The sequence below is a fragment of the Manis javanica genome, chromosome 9 (genome assembly GCF_040802235.1).
Source record: "Manis javanica isolate MJ-LG chromosome 9, MJ_LKY, whole genome shotgun sequence".
NCBI lineage: Eukaryota > Metazoa > Chordata > Mammalia > Pholidota > Manidae > Manis > Manis javanica.
In genome coordinates, this window is record NC_133164.1 from 123,979,579 (window position 1) to 123,993,880 (window position 14,302).

Here is a 14,302-nt window from a genome sequence, read left to right on the forward strand (position 1 = left end):
AAACTGCACCATTAGCTGGATTTTCAGATTGCATGAGTGCAGATCATTAAGTGTTATTACAGTATTAATTATTAGAAATGTCCTGTACTGCCCAAATTAAATTGGGATAGTCAACGACCTGCGAGTTCCCAATACCACGGATAATTTACCCGGGGATCTGCTGCACTGGTAAGGTGTCTCCAATTCCATTCGCATTATTTCACATTAAGTGCCCACTGAGGGTCCCAGAAGAATATGAATAAGTCAGAACTTAATATTGTCCTCTGGCTACCTTTGTCACGGGAACTTCTGGAAGAAAACAGAGCCTGGGACCAATATTGATGCTTTGGTGACAAAAAGGTGCCTCAGTACAGAAGGTTGACTGGTTATAATCCAGGTTCTAACAACGTACCTGGTGGTGCGCTGATTTCATGTGACTTCTGTGTTTCACACTCTGTTGAATTGATACAAAAAGAAAGTAAAATGCGCATCATCAGTATTTAAGGCCAAAACTGGATGAATATTTTTAAAACACCTTTGACTAAATAGACCCAGTCACTTTCCACATCGTCACAAACACTGGGTCTTAAAGCCGTTCAACCTCTTCTTTGCAGTAAGGAGGCTTCTTGCTGCTGGAGTGGGCGGCACCCTTCCCCGCAGTGACGCTGAAAGTGGCAGGTGGCTCCGTCCTCCCCGGCCATGGCCCATAAAGGCTTCTTCTGGGCGCCCCCTACCCTCCCAGCAGCCCTGGCACGTGGCATCCCCTCGTCCCAGGAGACCAAGCCTGGGGACCACTCAGCTGCCCAGGTACATTCAGCAGGAGTGCCCATTTCCACAAGAGCCCGTCTTTGGCCATTTGGACATCTAAATTGAAAAGCAAGTCCAGGAAAAAGATATTCTTAACAATAAAAGTGAGTTTTGTTCCTAAGACGTGTTATTAGCAGTTCATAAATTAACTCAACAGTTTAATGCAGTAATTCAGCTCTGATTTAAATGTGTTAATGTGCAAGTTACATAACATTCTGTGGGCTCAGTTTCCACATCGGGAAGAAACCACCTCTGATTCCCCTCCCATGGAGGTAGCTTGGCAAGGGGAAGGGGCAGGGCCAGGTTTCTGATGCAGCCCCACCATTTCCTGGAAAGCCATCGTCTTGGCCTCACCATTTCTGTCATCAAAGCATCAAGAAAGAAAATAGGTATAAGTTCCCAGTTTTCGGCACTGTCAGGTAAGCGTCAGCCTCTTTCCACATGTTCCGCCCCTTTCAGATGTGAAATTCAAGTCCACATGCTGTTTAATGGCAGTGGAAGTAATTCACTACAACCCCTGACTCCCTTCTACCAGGAAAGAAGTTGAAGTTAACCCAAGTGAACACTTAGATATTTCAGATTATCCCTTAGGTTGGATTTTTAAATTTTTATTGTCATTCACAAAGTTTAATATCCTTACAATGTTAGTTTTTTACACTTAATGTAGATATATCAAAGTCATTTGAAACTTTGCTTTATAATTAATGTTTCTTAATACATAGCTCCAAATGGTGCTCAGCCTAAATATCCAAAAATTGGACAGTGATGGAGCTATTACGTGGTATTTAATCTTTAAAACAATGGTTATGAAGACTATGTAGTGAGATGGAAAGTGGTTATGTAAGATGCTTGAAAAAGTAACATCAAATTGTATGTGTAAGCATAGTGTTAAGATTACAAGTATGTACAGAAATGCACATTCAAAACAGAAACACCAGAAATTATAAACATGATAGAGTGACACACACAAGATGAGACCCTCTGTGTGTATATATATCTGATGTTTACACTCAACTAGGACTTCCACATCCAATCTGATGTGAAAGTTAATAATATTTAGTTTTTCCCTCTAATAAGGAAACCCAACATTCCCCCAAATCTCTACACCTCTCAAAAGCCTATCTTTGTTTAATAAGGCACAAAATATTTTATAAGTGACCCTTGTATTGAAGACAGCCACTCCCATCTAAGTGGGGTCGTGTCTTATTTGTAAGTCAAAGCTGAGAAGGGCTACACTGTGGGGTGGCACAGGCTGGGAGCAGACCCCCTGGGTTTGAGTCCCAGCTCTGCCCCACTGGGTTTTGTGGAACAAAATGAGCCAATACATGCCCAGCATCCTCCATGCAGGGCCCGACCATCACAAATGCTGGCTCTGGTAAGCCTGCCTGCTGTAAACGGTGCAGAATAGCAACTGGTCCCCGTTTACAAAGCTCTTCAGGGCTGTACCTCCGTGGGGATCCCTCAAAGGAGGGAGTCGTTGCCCTTTCCCCAGCCCAGGTGGGGACATGAAGGTCCCAGAATTTGATAAACTCCTCCAAGGTCACACATTCCATGAGCCACAGAAAGACAACTCAAACGTGGGCCTGTGGAGCCAAAGCCGGTCTGTTTCCTACAGCTCATGGGGGGCTTGTTTGGGGTCTCCCAAGAGAGCGCAGAGCGGCAGCAGTTATGGGCACTGCTAGAAAAATGAGGACAAAGTAGGGGTGGAACTAAGCCTGCAGTCATGAAAGGCTCACGGCTAATGCCCATTCCACGCAGCACGAGACCCAGGGGCATCACCCCCAGTGACTAGGTCCCAGCAGGTACATGCCAGCTTCACATATTCAGACACACAGAACGGGGAGCAAAGCTTACTAACTCTGTTTGGGGCGCACACATCCTGTCGCAGGCACAGCATATTCCTCAGACTGCGCGATGTCCGTACGCCTCCCACTTCCTGCCCTGCTCCCCTCTGGGATCCCACCACGTCCCCGAGTCCCAGCACTCTGGGTGTGCGGTGTCCCCAGGGTGGGCAGTCAGACAGCCTAAGTGTGGCCGGCTGAGAGTGGGGCTGTCACATGACTGTGTCAGGGGCCACCTGAGAGGGACCCTGTCAAAAGCGGGGTGGGTCTTCCTGCCTCTTTCTTTGCCTGTGCAATGCCAGGGAAGATGTTGGGTTAGGTGAAGAATAAAGCTGGTCATGAAAGGGACAGGGACAAGTCAAGGGAGTCAAGGCTGAGAACTGGGGGCTCCAGAGAGCCTGCCAGCTAACCCAGGAGCCAGCAAAGCAGGACCCCAGCAGGCACCACACTGCCCCCTCTCCCCACACCCAGGCCCTGGGTGTCAGTATCCTGGCCACATGGCACACCTGGGCTGAGGGCCTCCAACACTTAACAATGACCAGAGCAGTCTCACAACTGTGCAATCTTACCGAGTCCACAGCCTCCCCTTAAGTCTGGGTGGTCAAACACTGTTCCAATTCTAATACTACACGGTGCATGGTGGGCTCAAATATCTCAATCTTACCTAGTTCTATCACAATTAGTAGCTCAGCAATTAAACTCTCTACAGTTTTCAGGTATTTGCTTTCTTGTTCTCTTCTGCCAAATCCAAAACTTTTTAGAAATGCATAGCCTCCCAGTTTTTTCAGCTGCAAATTTCCAGACTACAGAACAAAATCCAGGGTGCTGCTGTGAAGGTAGCCTGGCAGAAAACTGTCTCCAGCTGTATGAAGGCAGGCGCAGCAAAAGTGTGAATTGCTTCTCCATCTATTCAGCTCAATGAGGTGATGGTCACACAGCCCACACAGGCTGTTTAAATGCAAACACTATTAACCACTGTCTGTGTCTTTCTGTTATTTCAAAAAATGGAGAAGAAATTAAACATAAAAACTTGTTAAACCAAAGTTAAGATTACAAATTTAAGCACAGAAAAGTCAGTAAATGCAAATGCCAATGTTCTAATTGTAACGTTAAGTTAAACACATTTCACATCTTAGCTCCATCAGCTGTATGTTTAAAAGGTCTAATTAGAAACTTAAGCTGTTATGGGCGATATGGATGAACACATTTAAAATGAGTGTGTTTATTTCTTACAGCTTTACACCTTTAAGTAGTAAGCTCCTTGAAAGTAGGGCTTTTTTTAAAAATTCATTATGTATGTGCAGCATCAACAATATGGTGTTGATCTGACAAAAATAAAATAATCCTAGGAAAACGCTCACTTGGGTCTGGATCAGTGCAGTAGCACATTCTCTTACTGAACCCAGTGCTGGCTTGCATGGCAACATGGTTGCACGTCACATGCTGACAAATACACCTGGAGAGCGTCTGCACCTCCCATCACTTCATGGATTAGCTTTCCTTAATTAAAAAAATCTGTTTCAAAGCATTTTCAGTTTCAGCTTTAACTTGTTTTTGGGGGGTTCTTTTTATTACTATTTTAGATTTCATGGGGAAAAATTTAAGATATCAGTAATAGAAAAAGAAAAATAAATGCAATCAGAAAAAAATATGCCTGTATTCCCATACCCTGGAAAATCACCCATTTTCCTATCCTCATTTTTCCTGCCTGTCCTCATTAACAGGATGCATGATTTTGTGTAGTTGAAAAAATGACAATGCACATGTATAGGCTTTATCTTGGTTTTGGTAGTGTGTGCACACCCATTTCTTGCCACGCCACCCTCTGCCTAGCTATGGCTCGACCACTGCACATTTTTTAGGTATTTTAAATACTGCTATACGGCGCGTGACCACCCTGCCACTTTGTGACAGATTTTTCCTGGGTCTTTTTTTTTTCTTTGATTAAATGATCCTTGAAAACTCCTCAAGAGCTTGCAGTATTCCTTCAAAACAATTTGGATAAATTGAAAGCACATTTCTAGCACAGTAACAATTTATTACAGTAAGTTATCCATCTGACCAAAAGTTGCAAAATCTCATTAGAAACTCATATACGGCTGTCATTACTTTTTTAAATAGATCTAGAATATCCTCTACTATTTCTATGATTTGAAATAAGTAACCTATTAAAAAATATGAAACATTTATAGGCCAAAAATTTTTTTTAAAGCTAAAGAATAGCTTTAAAAGATTCTTTGAATCTTGAAAAGAGTAGTAAATAAAAGCACTTAAGATTCATTCTCATAATATGAGAAATGGCAGCTAAAAAGTAAAATAAGATTTTTCACCTATCAGATTTCTAAAAATCTAATATTTAATCAGTAAGGTCTAAAAAAAAACAGGGGATCTCAGAATTTGAAGAAAGCTTTCAAATAGTTGCATGTGAACCGGTGATCCATATTCTATTTCTCTATCAAAAATGAAATTAGATTAAGTGACAGATAGATGATACATTCACTTCAATATGACTGGTAATTGTAAAAGTTGCAAAAGGCAACATTCCAGAGATAATAACATAAACTATAACGGTTCTCAGGGAAAGTTGCTATAGACCATTGAGGACATAGTCACGTCAGCTCTTACCAGCTAAGCCAGGGCTCATGCCGCCTGGCTCAGAAAGGGCAGAGCTTCAGCAAAGAGACTCGGACAGGACTATTTTCTAATGGTAGCAGTGGGTTTGCCAATATAATGTGGTGGTGGATATTTTTTCCTGATTCTTTTCCCTCTCACGGAGTGCTTAGGTTTTCAATAATGAGTCTACTTTTGACAATCCAGGAAAGGTAACTTACAAAGGACATCATTTTGCATTGCCCACCCCCAAAAGGAAACGCAGCCATGACTCATTTGTCTTTCCTTCCTTTGAGATGAGCAGTGACCTCACCAGTATTTTACAGTATTTAATTGGGAAAGATAACATTCACGCCAGATAATATGCCTGTCTGGTGCCTCCCCACCGAACAACGAGCTCATGTTCACGTGGAAAACACCAGCCAGGGCGGAAAGTAGCAGACAGAACCCTGATCCCACAGCCCTTGGCACCCACACGCCTCCGCTGCCCCATCTCTCGGCAGAGCCGTGGGCACTGAGTTCATCTCCGTCTCCCTCACGCTCAGCCACTCTTGAAGTTCAGTGACTCTCACACTTTCTGATCTCAGGATCCCTTTGCACCAGGGGACGTCTCCTAAGTACCTCTGAGAGCTTTCTTTGGAGGGTCTTATCTATCAATATTTACCGTACTGGAAATCAAAACTCATGAAAGTTAAATATGTATTAATTCATTTAAAAGTGACAATACTAAACCCATTACATGCCATCGTATGCATTATTTTTATGAAAGTAATTATTTTACAAAAACAAAGAGGAAGTGATGAGAAGCATGGCACTGTTTCAGGTTTCTGCGAGTCTCTCGAGTGTCTGGAGTGTGGGGGGCACCTCCTGGTCTCTGCTTCCACACACTCTCAAGTACCAGAAAGAAGGGCTTTCTCACAGAGCCATCGTTGGAAACGGGGTATTTCAATCCCTTTCCAGATAATTGCCCATGTTCTTCAACAACATGCTGAAGCTCAGGAGGTGCTGCCCTCTGGAAAGCTGAGTCCAAACCAACCACTGCAACCGACCTACCGCCCACGGAGGCCCCTTGGCCTCTCGCACTGGAAGGCGACTTCCACCCCGATTTGGTGCTGTCTTCCAAACCCCGACCCATTCAGTACGAACACACTGCGCTCGTTAATCCCCACCCGTCTCGTGCATCCCTGGGGTGCCAGCTGCAGGCCAGAGGCATCTCAGTCTGACCGTGCAGAGACCTACGACCCTGTGACTCCTCGAGCTCTCTGGGGCCCTGCAGTGCCCCTGGGCCATACGTGAAAAACTGCTGCTCCACTGATGCACGTCTTGTCGGGTCAGGGAGACCTGCCACATGGTGAATCCAGCAGCCTATTTCTGTTCTGGTTTTGGGGTCACCCATCCCCTGGAGCACCTGCCCCTCCCTTCCACTTCACGCCTCTGCAGGACCCTCTCAGCTCGCTGGACTGTTCCTCTGCTCTTATTTTTAGGTCCTGCTGCCCCGCCCTTCGTCCACTCTCCCCTGCAGAGTCTCCCTAGGCATCAGCCATCATTCCTGTCCAGGAACAGGTGGGTGACTGCTGCCTTCGGGTCTCCTAAGCTCAAAGCTGGACATGTGTGCGGACATCTCAAACCCTGATTTCCCTCCTTCTCTGCTCCCAAACCGGATCATTTTCAGCTACCCACACTTTCTATCAGGTGCACCCAATCCCACCCATTTTATTTCGATTTTTCTTGAATTTTTGCTTATCTGCTCCTCTGTCAGGCTCACTCCAGTCCCACCTGCTCACCTCTCTGCAACTGAACCATCCTGCACGTGTCCCCTTGTTACTTGCCATGAACACCATGCACACAGAAGTGACCTGGGACGAGAGGTAAACGGTGCCTGGAACCCGGTGCCGATTCCACGAGTGCCAGCAGGCGCTGCGGGCACAGGGTCCTGCAGAGGCCGGGGGAGAGCGCCCCGCACAACAGAGGCAGTGCCCACGAGGAGGCAGACCACCTAGAGCCACAGAGAATGCAAGAAAGGAACCCCGAGATGGAAGGATCCTGAGCCGGAGACACTCGGGGAGTCAAGGCCGGACCCTGCGCTCCTCCACCGGTGCCCCTCCCCGATGCTGGTTCAGTTTCGCTCAGTCCCTCTTCCCTCCTCTCGTAACAGACAGTTTCCTCCAAGTTCGTCTCCCAGGCCTTCCTCCCCTTTTCGAAGAAACCGTTGTTGGTAACATGGCACCCAGTTTATGCCACTGACCCCCGAACCTACGTCTCCGTCTCCAATTACTACGCAGGAACGGGGTGTGCACTCAAGGCCCGCAGCAGCGCGGTACCTCCAGGGTGGCGCCCGGGCCAAGCCACCTTCCAGGGCCCTTGTGTGGCCAGCGCCTGCTCCGCACCGGGTGGCCTGGGCACTTCTGCCCCTGCGCCCTGCACCTGCCAGCAGCCACCCCCTCTCCCCCAGGAAGGTGCCCGCACACCTGCCTTGCCTGCTCTGGGTGTCTGTCTGTCTTTTCTACCCTCCGGTGTTGCCCTGGGCCCCTCACAGCCATTGGCCACGACGAAATAGTGGTTTTCATAAGCTACTTCTGTTTGCGTGGGTTTCTTTCCTCCCACAAAATAAAAAGAGTCAAGTCCCTAAGAATGCTGCTGTCACCTTTGAGGACTTATAAGCTAAGCGCTCTTACTCAGCAGTCCTTGGGACGTATTTGCCCATAATCCATCTCAAAAGTGCATTTCATGTTACATGATGTCCAATATGCCCGAAGGCAAGATGGCCCAGGGGATCAGGTAAGGTGGGTGGAAAGAGGCCTGGGGTGAAGGAAGGGTCCCAGTGGGTCATGCGCTCCTACTCACACCTGCAAGCAGCCAAGAGAGACAGCAGTGGGGCATTTGCACTGGTCGTGTGGCCATCTCACAAGAAGAAACCATTTACCCATTGATTATAGTCACTGAAATGTCCTGTGACTCTCAGTCTTAAATAATTGTCACAGTTAGGGAACCGTGTCATTTACTGAAACACTAAGACAGTAAACATTGTGTGTGTGTTTGTGCAATGATGTTCAACACATGATAATGGATATAATATATGCACAAATATATCAGTATCAACACACTCTCCCATAGCTGCACACAGATGTGCACATGTTTGTGTATCAGTGTGTGTCGGTTTATATACATGTTAATGTGTGTCTGTGTGTCTGTCTACACCTATGTCCGCCTGTGTGCCCCTGTGTGAGTGTCCTGGGGAAGGGGCTACAGGCCTGGCTTCACAAGCACCAGAATTTGCTGACTAGTGTACCAATACCTTGTGTGCTTGTGTCTTCACATAAAATGAGGAAAAAAAGCAAAGAATGGAAAAGGAACAAATTAGCCTCCCTAGGGAAGAAACGAGCCACCCTCAGTATAAATGGATAGTTCCGCCAGATAAGTCAGAGCCACAGCAGCCTTTACACATTTTGGAAAGTCCTGTTTTTATTCTTTCTCTGTCAAGCCCGACTCCGAGAGGCAGTGAAATATAATTATGGATCACTAAGCTGCCCCCTGATGTCACGTGGGGTCCACGGGGGGCTGGGAGGACCCAGTGAGCTGTAGTGTTTTGGTTGTGGGGCCATGTTCAATCACCAAGCCCGCTTATGACAGATCGATGAACAGGAACTCATTATATCCCGGCCAAAACCAGCCACAGGACGGGGCAGCCTGGGTAGGTGTATGGGGGTTAAATTATATATTGTTTCTACTGTTGTTTCATTTCACAAAACTGCAAAAGTCCAGGCAACATTTTGTCAGTAAAAAACAATAAAGAATATGAAAAGCCTAACTTCACAGAACATTGGACATTGCAAAACAACCTGCAGCTATTATGGGATATATCAAAACTGACAGGTAAACTTTGGCCGTTGATTGGACCATATCTCACAGGGACAGCACCTGCCGCCCCATTCTCTCCTCCATGGAGCCACTTATCCAGGAGAAGCAAGGGAAAGGAGCTTATGGTCTTAATTGAACTGGTGGCATTTGGATGATAGAAAAAAAATTGGTGACATTGCAAAACTGGTCATTAGATTTTCAGATGGATTCTTATTCCTGACGGTCCAGGAGGAATAGTGGGTTAGAAATTTTGCTCATATACTGTTGCAGAAACCAGTAACATCTCATGAATCCATTGTTAATGTGCTTCCTGTTAACTGCCTCTTACCTTTAAAAAAACTTAATGGATGGTTACACACATTGGTTCTAATAGTGCCAAAAAGGCAAATTTTTCTTGAAAACAGGAAAAAATTTCAGCACCTTCGCTCTCATGCTCCATTTATGCCCATATGGAATGCATTCTATGTGTTTTAATGTCACTTTGCATCTTTCTAACATTGCACCATGAACTGTGTGTGTGAGTGTGTGTGTGTGTGTGTGTGTGTGTGTGTGTATAGAAATTATGCCCCTAAATTAAATCAGGAGGAAATAATTCAGAATGTTGCTTTTTCTGGGCTGCTTACAAGTAGGAAAAAACACATGAAAGCCAAATAGGGGTCATATCCTAAGTTACAGATGTGCAAAAAAGCACTGTTTTGCACAACCGGCATCCCCTGAAATTCCCTTCAGTGTGCTTAATAGTACACATTAGGTATTTCAGGTGCATTATACCACTGCACATCTGTTTTTGGGGTTTCTGAGAGACTGTAGTGAAAGCATAAAGGTTTGGTACTAAGGGAAATAATTAGCATGTTCCTTGGCATCCAGCCAGCAGGGCCAGACCCTCACCTGGAGGGGACAAACTCTCTTAATATCCTGCGTCATCATGAGCAATGCCTAGAGTAGTTCAGAAGAATGGTTGTAATAATATGCCCCTCTCCTCAGAAGCTAGGGATGTGACGGTGGCACATGATTTCACAGGTGTGGATATCGGGGGACATTCTTCATGAGAGCTGAAGGTCAATGGGTTATCTATTCATAAACTAGCCCTGACGTGACATTCTTTCAGTTCTTAAAAACGGTATGCTGTTGCATTAATAAGAAATTGAAGATTTTCATGGATTCTAAAACCTGAAAAAACTTCAGTCTTGAAATATACATGTAGACATACCTCAGATTCTCTCATTAATGAATTACAACCACAGGTCTGAAATTTATTTCCACTTTTCCACCATTGACCCCAGTATTATCGGACAAAAAAGTTTTTAGTTATGTCAGGTATCATTTAAGTCTTCATTTTCCTTGAGTATACAGAAAAACTCATCCTCAAAGGATTTAAACCTTCTCAAAATAGAGCAGGAATGGAAACAATGAAGTCTGGGGGGTGCTTTACTTCTTTCTCTTCCAATGCTATGATTCTTGAGATATGCGAGCAGCGCAGAATATGCACTGGGCTCTCTGCACCTCCGGCGCTCCCATTACATATTTTAGATACAATGAATTTCTTCTTCTTTTGTTTTAGATTTACAAGGCATTTTTATTTTGCTTTAAATTTTGGGAAAACTAAAGAAGATACTCAGGAGGTTTTTGCTCATCCGGCCCAAAAATGGATTCCCTATTTAAACATTTCTGGAAAACACTCTATGAAAGTAAACACCCATTTCAGGCAGCAGTGTGATGGTCTCCCAGCAGAGCACCTTTGGAGAATGTGAGTAAAGAAAGGAAGCCTCCTCCTCCCACCCCTAGGATGAATTTTTTAATTTTTAACAATGCGTACTACGGAATCTCTTCTTTATTCTTTCACATGATTTGTAAGTTCGGTATTAAGGGAATTATTAGCTCTGTTCAGATGGCATTTACGTATTTCCATGCAATCCGCCTCCCTGTTTCCCCTGCGTGAAGGTGGGAAACTGACAGCGAGCCGGGGCTGCTTCAGGAGAGCAGCCCAGGCGCAGAGAGTGATTGAATGATCTCATTTCGGGCTTTTTGTTAGACAACAGGCAGCCCTCTATGAAGATTGATACAGAAGTGCTGGGCTCCGTTGGCCGCATCATCAAATGGATTGATATTATACTCCAGCCGTGGATGAAGACAGAGTGACTGTTATCATACTCAATACAACGGCTTGTCAGGAGCAGAAAATCATCCCGTGTCCCTGATTATGGGAGCGTTTCATGACTGTCATGCGAATTTAGTAGTGCAATGTCATGGGCAGGCTGCCGGGCCCAAAACTCTATGTAAGAAAAGTAGAGGATGCCTGCAAATCCCGCCCGTGGAGGCCCAAATAAAGGAGCCTCTGGCTCCTGTGAGGACCCCCTATGAACATGCAGAGAAACAAAGGCCACTGACCTGCAGGTCAAGGTGAGCCTCAAACACGTGCGCATCTGGTTCCCACGGCCGGGGCGACTGGGTCCCGGGACTTGGTGTGCTCTGGTTCTCTGATGTGTATCTGCAGAAGGAGGACACCGTGCACCCAGCTTAATATTTTGTGGGGGAGAATAGAAATAACATATATTTTGAAAAATGGCTATGATTTATTGACCACTTACTATGTGCACCCCATTTGTTCTTCATGTATGTGTGCACAAACACACACAGCGGTGAGGATGGAAATGCTGCTCCTAGGCTGTTATGGGGAAACTGAGGCTTACAGAAGGCAGGCGCCTTGGAAGAAGCGCCTGGGTGGGAGGGGGTGGTCCCTACGTGGCGTGATCGGAGAGCGTCCGAGGCTTGTCCCGCCCCATGCGCACCGCCAGCCGGACCATGTCTCATACTGGAGAATGTATTTTTCTTGTCTGCAGTGCCTTTAGGAATGCAGACATCTCAGGGCGAGTGCCCTGTGCATAAAGCATGTCACAGCACAACAAAGTGATTTGACAGCATGGATTCTGCTGCTATAAATCACAATGACCAAGCATATAAACATTGTTCTCTTTTCTCCAGGCACGTTCAGATGAGCAAGAGCAACCCCTGGAATGTAAGTTTCATGAGGACCAACACCCATTTTTGAGTCCCCAAAACTTAAAACAGACACACGGTGGATGATCAGTACTGGTGGAGTCGACAGTGACTTCCCAAGGACAGTGCTGGTGGCAGGTGGGGGGCCGCAAGGCGGGGCGGCCAGGCCATGCTGGGACGTGTCCCGTGGCCAGCTCTCCGTGCGATCTGTGCTTGGAATAGACGTGTTGCTGGCTGCTAGGCACAAATGGCAGGGCGGTGGGAGGGCAGCGGGACAGGGGGCCGAGCGGGGTGGACGGAGGACAGGAGCAGGGGCCCCCGCCGGCCCCGCAGTGCCTGCACCATGGGAGCGGGAGAGAACCAGGCTGAGGAAGCCCCAGGCTCACTGGCGGTGCAGCCCGGGGCGTCTCGCGCTAGTGTGGACAATGCCGGGCTAGGAGGGCCTTGCGGTGGGTTAAAGGCCAGACATCGGAGCTGGCATTTCGATCAATGCCAGAGAGGCTTCAAGATGCAGGAATGGGCTAGCTGTGCACCCTACAGGGGCTTCCCCACCACAGGGGCCACAGAGGGAGGAAGGTGCAGGGAAAGGAGAAAACGGCCCAGAACAGCAGGGAGAAAGCCGCGCAGAGATGGTGCCGAGTCTCATTTATCCTGGGTTTTGACAACACTGAAACTCCCCGCAGCAGGAGGAAGCCGTGAGCCGCTGCCTCACGGGCAGGTGGCGCCCTGTAGGGAGCCAGGGTGACCTGCGGCCACGTCGGAGTCAGGATTGAGGCGCCCTTCTGGAGAACGCACTAGAGTGGCGAAGCCAGCGTGAGGAGAAGCAGGTGTCAGGCTTACAGCTCACTCATTCATTGCATCAGCCCTGCCCTCTCCCTTCCGCGACACCAGGCCGCCCGTCTGCAGGAGAGGCGCAGCACCATATAATTTGAGTCCCTGTCACTGCATGCCTGTCTTTCTGTTGCAATTTCCATAAGTTTTTGTTTTAGGAAAGAATAGATGAATGCGGGATGTTTCCGCTCTTACCGATGCAGGTTTCAGACCCCGTCAAAGCTCAGGGGCCTAAAACCAGTTTCATCTCAACTGGGAGGGAAGCTCCGGGCACCTCTGCCAGCTGCTCGCCTGGCAGGAGACCCCCCCCTCCAGGAGGCACACCCCGGGCTGGTGGTGTACGACTCGGCCTTGCCCCATGGCCCCCTCACTGGATGCTCCTGCCCTCCCCTGCCGCGGCTGCTGTGGACAGGGAGCAGCTTTTCCCTTGACCTTGTGCAGCTTGGGCAAATTTTGGTCACTGTGCCGAGTTGGCGCTCATGCGTTCACCTCCTTGCTGCTGGCCAGGCACGGGTGTGCAGTGCACATGTGTCAGCATCTTGGAGGAGCTCGTGAGTGGGGGGCCGGCACCCCGGGACATTACCGACTCCCCGCCCGCGCCCTAACTCCGTCCTCTCCCTGCTGCAGCACGCCGCCTGGGGCATTTGCAACGGTGGCGTTACCATCGTGCAAGGCAGCATCTGTCCTGAAAGGGGTGACCTCGGGGGGAGAAAGCTGTTTCTGAGCCTGGATCTGCAATTTTCTGGTGATTTGATAAGCGCATTATTCTCCCTGCATGAACAAAGTCCACTTCCCTCCCGCTAAGGGACTGTTTCAGTCCCCCTGCACCTGCCTGTGTGGCGGGTCCAGCCCATGGTCACCGATTGTGTGGCTCTGTCCTTCTATCTGGATGCGGGGAATTCACTACCCTGCCCAGGGGAAGTGAGGACGCTGGCCCACTCGCTTTGGCCGCTGAAATGTGGGCAGAAGAGCCACATGTCGCTGGCAGACAGGTGCACTGCCAGTCAGGGCAGGACCCACGTGTCCTGTTCCTCTGGGAAACGGAGGTTCAGATGATGGGCCCCAGGACGCCAGGGCCACGCCAAGCACTGCCCGGGGATATTGGCCAGGTGACCTCCTGTTTGCCGTGGCCTGTGCCAGATGGGAAATGGGTTTCTGCTGGTTGAGCAGCTGCGAGGGGTGTAGCCGTGGGGGTCCCTCCACCCACTAAGCCCCGGAGCACTTGTGACCTTCAGCGGGGCTGCAGTGCCCAGCACAGACTCCTGCCCGGCTTGACCCCATCAAATGGATTTTGGAGTGAAAAGCTAGGAGGGGAAGAGTAGGTAGGGGAAAGAAACGTCTGCACAAGAATCTCATCGACTCAGTTTTGTGGACAAGTT

General features: G+C 47.9%; 1 long non-coding RNA gene across 1 annotated transcript in view; it reads right to left on the bottom strand.

The window, feature by feature from the left end:
* The window catches only part of LOC140843562 (uncharacterized), a 79,011-nt gene that overhangs the window by 44,182 nt on the left and 20,527 nt on the right, over positions 1 to 14,302 (bottom strand). Inside the window, exons 2-3 of the long non-coding RNA XR_012121416.1 lie at positions 11,484 to 11,583; positions 392 to 433 (exon numbers count right to left, since the gene is read on the bottom strand). This is a non-coding gene — a long non-coding RNA (uncharacterized lncRNA). The remainder of the gene's footprint in view (positions 1 to 391; positions 434 to 11,483; positions 11,584 to 14,302) is intronic.